The following is a 16,255-nucleotide window of genomic DNA, read 5'->3' on the forward strand; positions in this document are numbered from 1 at the left end:
CTGAAAAAGGCTTCACAGTCTGTTTCCCATTTGCAGTACTCCAAACCTTCTGAACTAAATCCTCCAAAATGAGTGACAAATCAAAGATCTTACCAGGGAAATCCTGTAAGCAGTAGACGTCCTCTGGTCGTAGCTGTAGGGCTGTCTGCACCACCTCCTCCTCGAAGACATCCCTGGAATCCAAATCCTTCTTCATTCCCTCGTTCTGCAGCACAAACCTCACAAAATGCCAGACTCTCCCCTCTCGAGATCTCGCAGCTCCATCCATCGTAGCAAAGGTCCTGGCCGGAAAGCTCCGCCAAATAAGCAAAAAAACAGAGGAAAAAACTCCTGCCGTCTCTCTTCTGACTAGAATCAAAGCTGTGGACAGGCCACTCACTTGAGCCTAGCCAAAAGGCCGAGAAGCGATGCCCCTAAAGGCGCGGACCGATGCACGGGCGTTCCGCTGGCGCACAGTGGCGCAGGCCGACTCCTCTGGAGCCCGGGACCCGCGCAGCTGCCGGCCTCCCTGCAGCCAGAGGCCTGCCGCCGGACTCTGCTCCCCCTCTCTCTTGCCTGCCTGCCTGCCTTCCTGCCAGTCCCGGGCGGGGGCCCTGCTCTTTGATCTTCTGTCAACGGCCCAACAATGATCGCAGCCGCAGGGGGGCGCCAGCCGGCCGGCCTCCTTAGCTTAGGCCCCTCCCACCGGCAGCAGCTGCGCCCAATCCGTTCCCGGAGACGTTGCAATACCGGGCTGATGCGTGGAGAGGACGGAGCAAGCTCCTGATCCAGCTCCCTGTTCCAAAAATCCGTTTAATATGTGGTCCCCCTGATGGGGGACGTATCAGATATTAAACTCATAAGAACAGATTTTTTTAAATATTGTTAAATTACAATATCCAAAACCTCAAACCCTCAACTACCCAAACTTAACAATACATCAACAAAACCATTACACAGCTAAATCAACCATTTCTTCTCCCAGTTTCACCTTTTTAACATAACCCCGCCCCTTATTCAAACTTAAACCCGCCCCCATCACTCCTTCTTTCCACATACAAATCAAACCAACAAACAAAACCCTATAAACCTAACTATACAATAACATCATTATTCTGTTACAAATTCCCACTTTCAGCAAAACCATTACACAAACAAATTAGAAAAAAAACACACCCTCTCTCGTCCCCTCTTCTTCTTTTTCTCCACTTTTCTAGCTTAAAAATAAACTATACTTATTTACCTCAATAATACCCCTTACCCATTCTTTCACACCACTAACTTAACATAAACAAACCTTTCCACCTCTCCCTTGCAGCAGCAAAACCCCACCTCAACACATCCCACTTGACCCGTCTTGTTATATCACTCCTAATCTTCCACACAATATCTCTTACTGTACTATTCACCTCATGTTTCACCAAGTCATTCCTAGCTTGCCACACAAATGATTTAACTAAACTCACTACCAACCAAAACAAAAACCTCTCATTCCATTTCTTCATCTTGGACACACCTTTAAGCACAGTTTTACATGATAATGTCTCCACCGTGAGTACCGATGAAAAGACATTAGTACAATCCTTCCATACTCTCTGGGCAAAGTCACATTGCCAGAAAACATGTTCTATTGTCTCCTCCTTATCACACAGCGGCTGCGGGCACAGATTCTGGCGCGACAGACCATGCCTATACAACACGGCTCTAACCTTCAACCTCCCCCATACACACAACCAGTTTAAATCTCATAGATGGTTATCTAGCCCCACCGGTTGGATTCTTGTCCATACTTCCTTCGTAATTCCAACCACAGCAGGAGCATTCTCTGTCTTTTCCAATTTGTACATCTGCCTGTGGCTTAACGTAATTAGCCCTCCTCTGACCGCTTGATGGGAACGTAATCAACATTCCGCGTGTCTGTAATGCCAAGGCAGACGTTCTGCTTTGGGGGTAGTGTTGGTCCACACCACCAAATGTTTCATCGCAGCAGCGAACCACAAGTGAACAAAAAAACTGCACATGTGTAATGGGTTCTCATATAACACAGAGCATTTACTAGAAACAACCACGCAATCCAGTTTTAAAGGAATATCAGGGACTTCCCTTCCCCCTTCTTCAATCAGCCGGTACAAGTCTTTTCTCCTGATATACTCATACTTTTGACCCCATATAAAGGAAAATACAGTTCTGGTCATCTCTTTCCTCATGCGAGCTGGCATGGGATATACTACCGCAAGGTGGAAAAGTAATGGCATCACGTCAACTTTGATCACTAAGGTCTTCCCCAAAAGGGTTAAAGATCTCTTCTGCCACAGTCCTAACTTCTGCTTGACCTTCACCAAGCGCTCCTCCCAGTTCAACCTTGCTGTATTCTCCCCGTGGAACTGGATCCTGAGGACCTTCACCGGACCTGCTGTAGCTGTCAGCCCACCCACCGCATCTGATCTGTTCTTCCAAGTCCCAAAGTATTTAATCATGCTCTTACTTTGGTTCAACATTGACCCCATTCCTGCAGCAAAGTCATATACTATCTCCAGCACCTTGCGTAAACTCTCGTCGGTGCTAAGGAACAATGTAATATCCTCGGCGTACGCCGCTATCTTGGCCTGTAGTCCCTTGCTCCAAGGAACCACCACTCCACTGATGTCCGGGTCCCTTCGTATCCTCTCCAGAAATGGTTCAATGTACAACACATATAGTAACGGAGACAACGGGCACCCCTGACGTACCCCACATTTAATCGGTATGCCTCCGCCTAATCTTCCGTTGACACAAACTCTTGTTTCTACCTTCGCATACAAGATTTGTATCCAGGAGATTAATTTTTCCTTTAACCCCATCTTTTTCAAAATAATCCACAATGCATCATGGTTAACCCTATCGAATGCCTTATTTTGATCGAGGCTTACTAACATCAAGGGCAAACTTCTGTCTTCTACCCATGCCAGAATGTCCCGTATCAGCTGAAGATTCCATCTTATCTTTCTACCGGAAACACCACAAGTCTGGTCCTGATCCACCAAGTGCATCATGATCTTACGCAGCCTCTGCCCAAGCAGCCTTGCCAAGATCTTGTAATCGGAACACAAAAGCTGCAAGGGCCTCCAGTTATCCAGGTTAGTCTTATCGCCTTTCTTCTTATAAATCAAAGTTAAAATGCTCGTTCTCATCGTGACTCCCATCCTTCCTCGTTGCAATATCTCTTCAAACACATCCTTTAATATCGGTTCCAGCCATTCCCAAAATACTCTATAAAAATCAGTAGGCAATCCGTCCACACCAGGGACTGTGCCTCTATGAAGACCAAGCATAGCCTTTTTAATTTCAGCCGCAGTTAAAGGACCGTCCAGCTCGGCTTCACAATTGATCTTCTCACTCACGCAGTCTAACAACTTATCCCGCACACTTACATCCACTTCTTTCGCTGAGAATAGCTCCTTGTAATATTCAGTTGCACAGTCCAACATTCCCGTCTCATCTTCCACCAACTCACCGCCCTTACTCATAAAACCTTCCATTATACAGGACTCTTACTGAGCTAAAGAACTGCGGGGAGCACTGCTCATCACCCTCTAATTGGATGCCCCTCACTCTAAATAAGTACTCCTTTGCCCACTGAAGCCATTTAATTCTCAGCGTAGATCTTACTCGGACCACAGCTTTCCAGTCAAGGACGCCACCTCTGTTAGCCGCCTCATACAATCTCTCTAATTCTCTCTGCCGTTTAGTCATTTCTTCCCTTTCCCTCTGTCTTCTCTCTGAACAGTACATAATAGAGACACGGGTGATGATCCGTTTACAGACCTCTCACCATTCAATCACAGAGTTGAATTCCTTCCGCCTCTTGTTAAGATGGCCTAACAAGGACATAATCCTCTTCTGATACTCCACCTCCTCCAATACCAACCGGTTCAGTTTCCAGTAACTAGCTTGCAGTCCTGTCTTATCTGATTTGAAGGTAACAGTTAGCATTAGATGATCCAAAAACCAAGTGGGTAACACTTTCCTGTCTATTGTACTCATCCTCAAAGTGTGAAAAATATAGTCCAATCGCCTTCGCGCCCCTCTACTGTTTTCCCACGTGTAATGCTTGATATTTTTAAAACCATTGTGCAACCTAAAACTGCCAACGATATTCCGCAGTGCTTCCACCCCACCACCTTGAGTGTCATCCAAATCAATATTAAAGTCTCCACCAATCAACACATCTGTTAGTATACAAAACTGCTTCCAGGTCCTTCAAGAAGGCCGTATGTAGGTGCCTGTCCGCTGGAACATAGACACCGATAATCCTCAGTCTAGATTTCTTCCATACACCATCCACCACTAAGAGTCTACCTGGAACCACTGTCTTCACCTCCTGGGCTACAAACTCCCGGGCCCCGCACAAAATACCGATCCCGGAAGAATGCACGCCTCCGGCGCTCCACCAAGAGTTTCCTTTCTGCCATTCTTTACTAAACTGTACAGCCTCCTCCGGTCCTTCTAGATGCAGTATACACAGGTCAATACGGCGCTGGGTCAAATCTTTAAACACCGCTCGTCTTTTTCCTTTATTCTTTAGACCTCTTACATTAGCAGTGGCTACTGTAAGCGTCATTTTGGATCATTAGAGCTTTCACTCTCCATTTCATCATTAGAGCCAGGGGTCGCAGAGCTGACAGTCTCAAACTCACTACGAGGACTGCCGTCCTCCGACAACTCCTGACCCAGTAATTGCTCCTTACTGATTGGATCCAGCTCCATTATGCCGAACTGTCTATACGACCCTACCAGACAGGTGACGGAGGAACTCCCCTCGCCAGCCTCAGGACTCAACACCGAGAGGCATGAACAGAGGTTGAGAGCCATCTCCCGCTGCCCTGGAGGTAAGGATCCTTCCATATCTTCCCCCTCCTCTACCCCTTCTTCCACTAAAACTCATTCCTGTTTCACCTGGTCTATCTCCTCCCTCTTCTACATTTTCTTCTTCGTCCCGGGTCACTGGTGTTCCATCTCTAGCCTTGAGTTTCTTCCCCTCAGCTATAGACTTCTCTTCAGTAACTGACCTATGCCTCTTGGGAAGAGACTTCCCCCTGTCTTTGTTGGAATCTTCTTTACCACACGTCTCCTCCATCGGAACTTCCTGGTTCATCTCACGTGGCCCTTCCTCTACCATCTCTTCACGCTCTACCCATTCTTCTGGCAGTACACCCCTCGATTCCGTTCCCTTCACCTCTTCCTCCTCCCACACTCTTCTCTTGCCTTTCTTTTTCCTCCCTGTTCTCCTTCCCTTACCTTCTTCTGTGGTGCGTTGTTCCCGGTCCTCCTCTGATCCCGCCTCATCGTCTTCCTCGCCCTCATCCTCTGCCTCAACAGCCTCTGCAAAACCTGATTCGCTAGCTGCCACGAATTCTGGATTCAGCCATCGACAAATCTTATATAGATGGTCTTCCTCCCCACACACAGAACAGTACTTGGCTCTACAGTACTTCCTTGCATGGTCCTTGCTGCTGCACCTTGTACATTCTTTAGCTCCACAATCCTTCTCTAAATGACCAAACCCGTAACAGGAGCGACAAAAAGAGGTTGATCCCTGTAATAGAGGTAACCTCTACTTGCTCCTAAAGCAAAGTAAGCCGGAGGGTGCACATAACCTCCTTCAACTTTTTATCTTCTCTTAACTGTACATGGTAGTGTCTTTTCCCAGTCCAGAATCCTTTCCTGTCAATGATGCTCTTGGGAGCCTCAACCACATCCACATGTCTACTCAGGAAAGCTGTCAATTCCCGATCTTCTACAAAGGGGTCATACATATGCACCACTATCCACCTAAGATGATCTTTTACGAATCCCTCACACTCAAAAAGCCTCATCCATTCACCGTTCCGCTCTGATTCACACCACTTGGAGATTTTCCGATGCAGGTTGTCATCATTAAAGGTAACATCCATGTATTTTTCAACACTATTGCCCTGCAGACGTTTAGTGTCGCTAGCAGCAATTCCCAAAGACTTGAACAAAATTTTCTCAATGAACTCATCTCTCTCAAACATTTCTGAATCCTCTGTCCATCTAAAACGAATAGTCCATTTAATGCTCGGGCCTCTCCTCTACCTTCCAGCAGGGACCCGAGCCTCCCCCATCCTGAAGACGGCTGAGGCCCACCGCCTTCGCAAGTCCTTCTCCACCAATGCTCGGTACCTCTACAATGATCCGGATCCTCCTCGTCACGAAGTTGTCCCCAGCACTGCAGTAAGTCCACTCGCCTTCGCCGCTCCTTTTCTCTGCTGTCGTCGCTCCTTCCACCTACTCTCCTCCCTCGCTCCTCTCGATCCTCAGCAAAAGTCCTTTGATCGCGGTCAAGCCACGTATCTCAGGATCTTGGCCAAAAGGCTGAGAAGCGATGCCCCTAAAGGCGCGGACCGACGCGTGGGCGTTCCGCTGGCGCACAGTAGCGCAATTCTTTAGACAATCCATCAATCCCTGGCACTTTCCCACTTTTCATACCTTTAAGGGCTACCTCCATCTCTGATAAAGAGACTGGACCGGACAAGTCTCCAGCCTCTGGCACCTTGGGAAGACCACTACAGAAGGCTGAAGGTGCTGACCTCGTCTCACGCTTCTGAAACAGCAGAGTATAAAAAGACTCAACCGTGTCAATTAAACCTTTGGGTGATCTCACCAGCTTTCCATCGGCCGCAAATAACTCGGAGATTGCCCTCTTTTTCTGCTGCTGCTTCACCTGGCTAAAGAAGTAAGCAGAACATGTCTCCGCCTCTTCTCTATACCTATCTTGGAGGCGGATCAGGTACTTCCTTGCTTCTTCAATGTAAAAATCTTTCAGCCTGGCTCTTGCCTGAGCCGCACCCGCTACATCAAATCCTTCCCCTTGTTAAACTGAACATAATACTCTTCTAAATTACACTGCAGTCTGCGGTGCTCTCTCTTCCTCAGACTGCTTTTATGTTTACAATAAGCTATGGTGAAGGTCTTGATCTTTACCTTGAGGTAATCCCACCATGCTCTCAGACTCGGATAGAGTGGTTTCAGATCAAACCAACTTTGGATCAGGGCTCTTACTGCAGAGCAAAACTTAGCATCTCCCAGTATGGACACGTTTAGTTTCCAATACCCAGGCCCGAAGGAAGGGTTACCATCATTTACCTTTACCCAAAGCATATCATGATCAGTAAGGAAAGAGGGGACAATACCTGCATCTACCACGGCTAGAGAGCTCTCCAAAGACACATAATCCAGCCGTCTCGCACACCCTCGGCTATTCCTCCATGTTGCCCCAGAAACCCTGGGAAAAAGGGATCTGAAGCCATCTGCCAAATAAAAGTGCTTCACCAAATCCCGCAAGGCGGTGGCACTGAAATCAGTGTCAGTGTCCAAGTCAACATTACAATCACCACAAAGAAAAACAAAACGGTTAGTAATACACAAAGGTTCGAGAGAGGCAAAGAAATCTTTCCTCTCTAATCTCTGCGAGGGAGCATAAATACATATGAACCTATATTTCTTGTCATACCTATCAGCATCTAGCACCAACACCCTCCCCGGTATCCCGACAAAGCTATTCACCACACACAGGCTGTTGTCATTTAGTAAGATACCCACCCCTGCAGAATGCGCACTCCCAATTCCCCATACTGACTGACCACAATGCCAGTCAGTGGAAAAAATTTTTAGAGTCCACACTGTCCCGCACATGAGCTTCCTGTAGGAAAAAAACTGAACACCGAAGGCTGCGTAAAGATTGAAAGATTGCCAATCTCTTAAGGCGGTTTCTCAAGCCCCTGACATTCACCGTGCAGACGGTGAGAGTCATGTGTACATGTTAGTGTTGTCAGCACCTGGGGATCCTGCAAAAGGCACCTCATTCTGAAGCTTGTCCATTAAGAAGTCCGAGCCGTAATAGTCAGGACTCTGCAACGGTGAGGGAGTCCGGCAGCAGTCCTGGAGACATCACCTGGCCTCCACTGCACTCTGACCACTGGTAGCTGGTGCCGGGAGGAGTGTCAGCATCAGACCCATCAGGCCCACCCTGCCCAGTTTCCATCTCGAGAGTGGTGCCAGCTCTCTTAGATTCATCATCATCCGTTGAAAGATTGTCTCCTGCTCCTGACTCTTCTTGCTACCCTCTTCCTTTTCTCCTCCTTCTCCTTTTCCTTTTTCTTTCTCTTTCTAGACTTCAGGTGCTCGCCCCCACTGCCCTCAGCGGGAGCCTGGTCTGCAGCAGGGTCTGTGGGAACTGGCCTCTTACCTTGCACTTGGCCCCGAGGTCCATCAGCCACAGGCCCGGAGGCAACCGGGAGATCCTCTCCCACGCCTCCAGATGGCGTTGGACTGACGTCCTCAGATCCTCCAGGCTCCTGCAGTGAAGTCCCTTCATCTGCCGTGCCGGTCGTCTCTTTGACAGAGTCCTCCACGGCCTCAGAAGATTCTTCCACCTCCCCGTCGACGATTATGTTCACATAGTTGGTCTTCATTGCCTGGACTCTGTCAAAGGTCTGGGTGTAACAGTTCTTCCACACATGGCTCTCTTCGCCACAAAAAGTGCACATAACCCCTTTTTTGCAGTCTCTCATTAGATGCCCAAGTTCATTGCAATTACGGCATCTTACCTGCGAACATGTGTCTGCCGCGTGGCCAGTCTCTTGACACCTTCTGCAGGTTTTGGGCTGGCCCGCATAAAAGAGGTAGCCCCGATCAGACCCAAGGGCAAAAGATGCAGGAGGGTGCTTGAAGCCATCCAAGGAGGTGGGATCAGGCCGAAGAATCACAGCGAACTGCCTTCGACCTGTCCACACTCCCAACCTGTCCACAACCCTGGTGCAGTCAGAAACAACGTCCACATCGCGGCTCAGAAACAAAAAAATATCATCATTCCTCACAAAAGGGTTATAAACGTGCACCGTGATCACCTGACATGCTTTAGCCCAGATACCTTCAATGTCATAATGTATGAGGGGAACAACTTTTTCCCTCTCTCTGCAACGCCGCAAAACTGAAAAATAAAAGGATTCCTCTGTAAAAGTAACATCCACCGGTTTAGAAGCGGTATATCCTTGGACACAAAGTAAGTCCTTAACTGAAAGATCAAGTCCCTTGCACAACACTGACTCGATGAAAGAAATCCTATCGGGAAACCCCAAATTCAAATCCTCCCTCAACGTAAACCTAATCGTATCTGGCAGCCCTGTCAAATTGGCCGACTGAGTAGACCTCAAAAAATAGTCCATTCTGACGCCGAAAAAAATAAGGAAAACACTCCCGAAGGAGGCTCCTCACCGCCCGACGTCTGGTCTTCCTTCTCGGCAGCCCTGGCTTCACCACCCAGGCTTCACCTGCAGCGATTCCACCAGTGGCTGTTTCTTTGTCTTCGGTCCGCCCTCCTCTTCTTGGTCGTCGTCTTCGTCACTAGCCCGACCCCCTGAACTAAGATCTCGGAACTGCACTCATGCCACTTGAACCTTGATCTTTTTATTTTTTATAATAAAAATCTAACCACAAGAACTACCAAAAACAACCCCCGACCAACCACGAGCCATAACCAACCCTTCAACACACACAAACCTCACCTACATCACTAACCCATCAACACCATAACATGAAGCCTTTCCAATGTTCTCTTGCGGCAGCAAAACCCCATCTTTCCACATCCCACCTAACCCTTCTCACTATATCTGACTTAACCTTAGAAAAAATACTCATAGCCGTACCCTCCACCCAGTGCCTAATCAAGTCGGTTTGGGCTTCCCACACATAAAATTTTACCAAACTCACCACAAGCCAGATGAGGAACTTATTATCCCATTCCCTTACTTTTGGCATACCTTCCATTATGAAATGTAACGAAAGGTCCACATCTAGTCCTATGTACCCAACTGTAATCTTGTTCCATACCCTCCGAACAAATCAGCATTCCCAAAAAACATGGTGAACCGTCTCTTCCTGGGTACATTCCATTCTTTGGCACTGATTTTGTTTCGCTAACCCTCTAGTATACATTACAGACCTTACCGACAACCTTTCCCATACACACAACCAGTTTAAATCTTTCAACCTATTATCAAGCAACCTAGGTTGGACCTGTAGCCAGACTTCATTAGGAACACCCAAAATAGCTGCTCGTTCCACGCTCATCACTTTCTTGTACAAAGCCCTGTGATTTAACGACATTATACCCTTTCGCACATCCGGATGTGACCTAAGCCACTGCTCTGGGGACTACTGGACAATATGACGCAGAGACTTTAAACAAAAATACAATCCAATTTAACTGGGACATCAGGAACATCTCTACCTCCCTCAGCGATTGGTCTACACGTCTGTCCTCGCAATTCTCTCGTATCCTGTTCCCCAGATGAACCGAAACACCATCCTTGTCACTTCTCTTCGCCTCCTCATGGGAAGTGGAAAAACCGTTGCCAAGTACAGCAATAGGGGCAAAACATCAGCTTTCAAAACTAGAACCTTCCCAGGTGTAGGTAAGCGTACGATGCTGCCACAGACCAATCTTCCGATTGACTTTCGACAACCGTTCCTCCCAGTTTAGTCCCGCCGAATTCTGGGTGTGAAAAAGAATTCCCAGGACTTTCACTGGTCCAGACACCACAGACAGTCTGCCTGTCGATCTTACCCTGGTCTTCCATTCACCAAAAAATTTTACCGTACTTTTGGATTTATTTAATGAGGCTCCAGTCCCCTCCGAAAATTCTCCCACAATGTCCAGAGCTCTTTCCAGGCTTTCCTCCAAGTTAAGAAATAACGAAACATCATCGGCATAGGCAGCTACTTTAGCCTCTTTTCCACCGCTACCATGGACCGTTATCCCTTTCACCGCTGGGTCTTCTCTTGGTCTAAAAGCAGTTCCAGGTAGATTACGTACAACAATGGAGACAGAGGGCAGCCCTGTCGTACTCCACACTGTATTGGAATGCCCACACTCAATGACCCGTTCACACATACCCGGGTTTCAATATTCCTATATAATGTACGGATCTACTCCACAAAAACCTTACCAAGGCCCTTCAGTTCTAGAAGTCGCCACAAGACACCGTGGTGCACCCGGTCAAAGGCCTTATTTTGGTCCAGGCTGACCAGCATCAGTGGTAGCCTCCGGTCCTCCACCCAGGAAATAACATCCCGAATCAAATGCAGATTCCAACTAATACTTCGACCTGCCACCCAACACGTCTGGTCAGCTTTTATCAATAATGGCATCACCTCCTTCAACCGCCTACCCGGCACCCTGGCCAAGATCTTATAATCAGTGCACAGGAGCTGGATAGGCCGCCAATTACTAAGATCCATCTTGTCACCTTTTTTGAATATCAATGTTGTGACACCGATCTTCATAGTGGGTCCAAGTTCTCCCCGGTCCAAAACCTCCATAAAAACCTGCAACAGGATTGGTTCTAACTCATCCCAAAACGTTTTGAAAAATTCAGTAGGCAACCCATCAATAGCAGGGACTGTACGTTTCCTCAAGCCAAAAATTGCAGATCTCAGTTCTGCCGCCGACACATTCCTCTCCAAATCAACGTGACTAATAGACACTTTGTGAACACTCGACAACAACCTTTCTTGTATACTGGTATTGACTTCTTTCTCAGCAAACAAAGCTGTGTAAAATTCTGTGGCGCCCTCAATCATCTTTGCGGGATGCTTTACAACCACTCCGTCGCTCTTCCTAATCCCAGAGAAGAGGCACTTCTCTTGTTGACACCTAACAGAGCTAAAAAACTGGGCCGTACAGCGCTCATCATGCTCCAACCAAGTACCTCTCAATCTGAACAAATAATCCTTTGCCCAGTGTAACCATTTATCTTTCAGTTGAGCTTTAATTTGAGCCACTCTGATCTCATCAAAGGGACCTCCTTGATTGAAAATGGTGTACAAGTCCTCGAGCTCTTTCTGCAACCTTGCACATTCTTTAAAATCTGTCTCTTAATCCTGCAATAATTCTTAGAAACCACCGCAATTGTGCGCTTACAGGATTCCCACCAACAAACAGCCGAAGTAAAATGCTTCCTCCTCTTCACATAGTCCATCAGCACTCCTTTTATCTGCCGTATATATTCTCTTTCGCACAATACCTTCCTGTTCAGCTTCCAATAACTAACTGAAAAACGAGGTTCTTCGTTGCTCAAAACGACAGATAGCAACTGATGGTCCGAAAACCATGTAGGAGTCGCATCCCTGCAGAGAACTGCCACCTTTAAAGAGGTGAAAACATAGTCCAGCCATCTAAAAAGTCCCCTTCCATTACTCCACGTATAATGGTTTAGCTGGCGAAACCTGTCCAACAATTTAAAATTCGAAACCATTGCCTTAAGAATGTGCACCCCTTCACCCTGCGTGTCACCCAAGTCTATATTAAAATCACCACCAATGATCAAATCTCTATTTGTAAATAAGAGAGGTTCTAAATCTCTTAAAAAGGCGCCCTGCTGTCGTCTGTCTGCTGGTGCGTAAACTCCGATTATCCTTAGCTTAACACCCCTACGCATCCCATCTATTATCAATCTTCCCGGCACAACAGAATTGTTAACACCTCCCACACTCCACCAAGAATGTCCGAAGGACCATTCTCTCTTAAAGGTTCCCACATCGGTGGAATCCTTCAAATGAACTTCCTGCAAAAAACATATATTAAACCGTCGTCGTGCCAGCTCCTTAAAAATGGCTACTCTTTTGTTCCGCTTCCGTAGACCCCTCACATTGACTGTAGCAATGGAAAAGGTCATGGTGGTTCCGGAGGGCTATCACTTCCCATGTTCTCCTCCGAACTAGATACAGATGGGCTTATATGCCCTAAAATACTGTCTAGAACTCTATCCCCATAATATCCCTGGCCTTCGTCTAGTCCCAATGGACCCTGATCATTGTCTTCCATCCGTTCAGGCGTTTCTATGACGCACGATGCTACGGGACTGTCCGCCTCCGACACAGTCGGTATTACTGAGAAATGTACTCCTACTGATCTCTCCTTTTGCCCAGGTGGTAATGTGCCTTCAGAATCTTCTGCCTCCTGGTCGTCTGCACCCGAATCGGTGTTGACGGACTCCTCCATTACTTCTACAGCCGATAATCCACCCTGCTGATCATCCACTTCCGTCTTTTTCTTCTTCTCTCTTGAACCTTTCCTTTCATCGCCTGCTCGTAATCATTTTGACTTCTTTTTCCACACCTTTTGAAAACCATCACTTCCCTGCACCTCCATCGTCTCTGATCTTGAAAACGACCCTTCCCCGGTCTCATCTGATCTTCCTCCCACCCGTTCTGCTCAGGAACCGCTCCGTTCTTCCTGAGCACTTGTTGTCTTGAAAACGGCCTTTATGTCATCATGGCCTTCCTCTTCTACGTGCGGCTCTTGTACCTCCTTCCCAATACCTTCCGTCTCTTTTGCCACAGGGGTCTCCCTATCCTCCTTCGCTGTCTCCACATCACTGCCTTCCCCATCACTGTGTAGTGTGCTCTCTGAAGGCACCAGTTCTGTAGGGTTTGGGCATTTACTGGGACAATTATTAATTGTAGCAGTAAATCACAAAATGATTCTTTTGATAGCTTTAGAATCCAACCATGCGATATAGCTCAAACAACGCACACACACAGGTACTAATACACGAGGATACATTTATTAATACATAGAATATGCATATAAACCTAACAGATCTTATCGAGAGGGTTATCAGAATACAAAAGGTATATATTCAGTCGGTTACAAAGAGTTACATATATCAAGAGGACATACTTTCAGTATATCATTCATTTAGACCGTTTCGTAAATGAACTTGGTTATAACTTCTACATTAGATACTCAAAACGAGTACATAACTCTTAGGAATTAAATTGATATCAACTGGTTGGGATAACAATTGAATTCTTGAGCAGTAATGCAGTGAAGTTGAATACTCATCCAATCTCTGGGGATTCAGATCTCCTGCGGACTCAAAGAAACAGTTGCAGGCTGTTGCTGTCCAATCCGCGCTCTCTGGCTCGGTGCCAGGCTGTGCTGTGCGGCTTGCGACGGTGCGCTGCTGATGCTCACTGACCGGCTAGTTAGTGTTGGCTTTAACTAGCACAGTTTGTGCACAGGAGAAAAGATGACTGTGGGTCCCAGCAAGTCAGGAAGAAGACCGGTTCGTTCCTGATGAAGAGCTAGTTCTGAATAGTGATTCAGCTTTCCACAGTTCTGACCTGTTCACGAAGCCTGCTGCTGGTGCTAACCTCGGGTGGATCCTCTGGTTACTCTCTGGCAACCTCCGCTCTAGACTCTTAGAACAAAGGAAAGTTCTGGCACTCGGACACACTGGCCGTTCTGTGGTTGTCCGGGCTGAGTCTCAGGATGGTCAGGAGGCGCTCTGCGAGAATGTCCTGCCCTTGGGAGCCTTCTGCTCCTGGGCCATCCTGCCCTGGAATTCTCCTTTGAATTCCCTTTAGAAAAGTCCACAGAATAGTCGAATCCTCTCAGGCTCTCTGTGTTGCCTGTTTTTACCTGGAGGAACTTCAGCTCGTTCATTGGCTGAAAGTTCCATGGGCATCAGAGTCCCACGTGGGTTACTCGGCCCTACCAGTCCCTGATTGGTTGATCAAGGTGAGATATGAGTCACTTACTCCTGACACTTAGGAATGCAGTCCAGATGTCCATCTGGCACTCCCTAGACAGATAGGCGCCAATGGATGACCATTGATCATGATAGCCAGGCTTAGCTAAGTGCATCCCCCTTTGGGAGCTGTCCCTTATCAAAAGAAAACATCTTTAAATCAGCCTGCACGAATAGTTTCTCTGTGGTGCAGAGATGGGGCCTCATTTGGGAAAGCTCAGAACACTTAATTCTTTCTTATTAATAAGCCTCGCTGCTACAACTGTCTTCCCCAGCCAGTCTAATCCCCCCTTGGAGCGCTCGATTATGGTGTTCGTCCTTACGATTACATTGTCTGTAGAAATGCCCCTCAACTCCACACAAAGAACACTCCTTAATGGTACAATCCTGGGTAGTATGGTTTCTACTACGACATTTCAAACACTCGGTCTCTGAGCACCCTGCCTCCGTATGACCAAAACCACGACACTTCCGGCAAAAGTCAGGTTGATCCCGATAAAAAAGATAACCCCTTCCTGACCCTATCGCAAAGGTTGCTGGAGGATGTTGAAACCCGTCTGCAGATCTTAAAACTTAATGTAGACGTATTCTATATTGTCTCTTCCCAGCCCAATACCCACGACGATCAATCAACTTCCGGGGTCCCTCGCATACATCCGCATAGCGCCTCAAGAAAGTAGTTACATCAGCATCCGAAATAAATGGGTCATACATATGTAAAATTACTCTCCGTTCATCATGTTCCACTAATCCACTACATTCATAATCCGCCATCCATTCCTCCTTCTCCGCAGCACGACATCTATCCATAACCATCTTATGAAGGTTTTCATTCCTCAACGAAACATCAAAATATCCTTGTGCTCTATTACCCTGTACACATTGAACATCCACCGGGCTAATCTTCAAAGTTTGCGTGGGCGTTCCGCTGCCGTACAGTGGCGCAGGCCGACTCCTCTGGAACCCGGGACCTACCGCCGGACTCTCCTCCCCCTCTTTCTTGCCTGCCTGCCTGCCTTCCTGCCAGTCCCAGGCGGGGGCCCTGCTCTTTGATCTTCTGTCAACGGCCCAACAAAGACCGCAGCCACGGGCGGTGCCAGCCTCCTTAGCTTAGGCCCCTCCCACCGGCAGCAGCTGTGCCCAACCAGCTGCAAGCGAAAGCGGACCGCCAGCACCTGCAGGCAGAGGCAAGGGGCAGCTCTCTCTCTCGGGAGGGGCGGGGACGCGCGCGCACGCACGCACGCACGCACACACACATGCTTGCCTGCCTGCCGGGAAAAAAAAGAAAGAAAAGGTGGATATACTAAGTTTTTTGGAGGGAAAACGCTGTCGAAAGGGGCCGCCTGCAAGGACGGGGACGGACACACACACACACACACACACACACACACACACACACACACACACAAGCCACTCCTGCCTCCCTGGAAAAAGGATGAAAAAGTTTTTTGGAGGGAAAACGCACGGGAGCTGAAAAGGGGGCCGGCCTGCTTGCCGAGAGATTCGAGACGTGGGAAAGTGCACAGAGGGGGGGGACGGGGACGGGGACGGGGACGGGGGAGAGAGAGAGAGACGAGAGAGAGAGACGAGAGAGAGAGAGAGATATGAGAGACGAGACCCGAGAAGAAGGAGCTCCAGTCCACCTCGCTTGCTACGTCTGTCTTTTCACCGCTGAGAGA

General features: G+C 47.8%; 1 non-coding gene across 1 annotated transcript; it reads right to left on the reverse strand.

Moving 5' to 3' along the window:
• Window positions 1-695: 695 nt before the first annotated feature.
• Window positions 696-884, reverse strand: LOC148647767 (U2 spliceosomal RNA). Its single transcript, XR_015927179.1, has one exon. It is a non-coding gene; the product is annotated as a U2 spliceosomal RNA (small nuclear RNA).
• Between the last annotated feature and the right edge of the window lie 15,371 nt (window positions 885-16,255).

Source organism: Lepisosteus platostomus, chromosome 15 (assembly GCF_059453375.1).
Source record: "Lepisosteus platostomus isolate fLepPlt1 chromosome 15, fLepPlt1.hap1, whole genome shotgun sequence".
Classification (NCBI taxonomy): domain Eukaryota; kingdom Metazoa; phylum Chordata; class Actinopteri; order Semionotiformes; family Lepisosteidae; genus Lepisosteus; species Lepisosteus platostomus.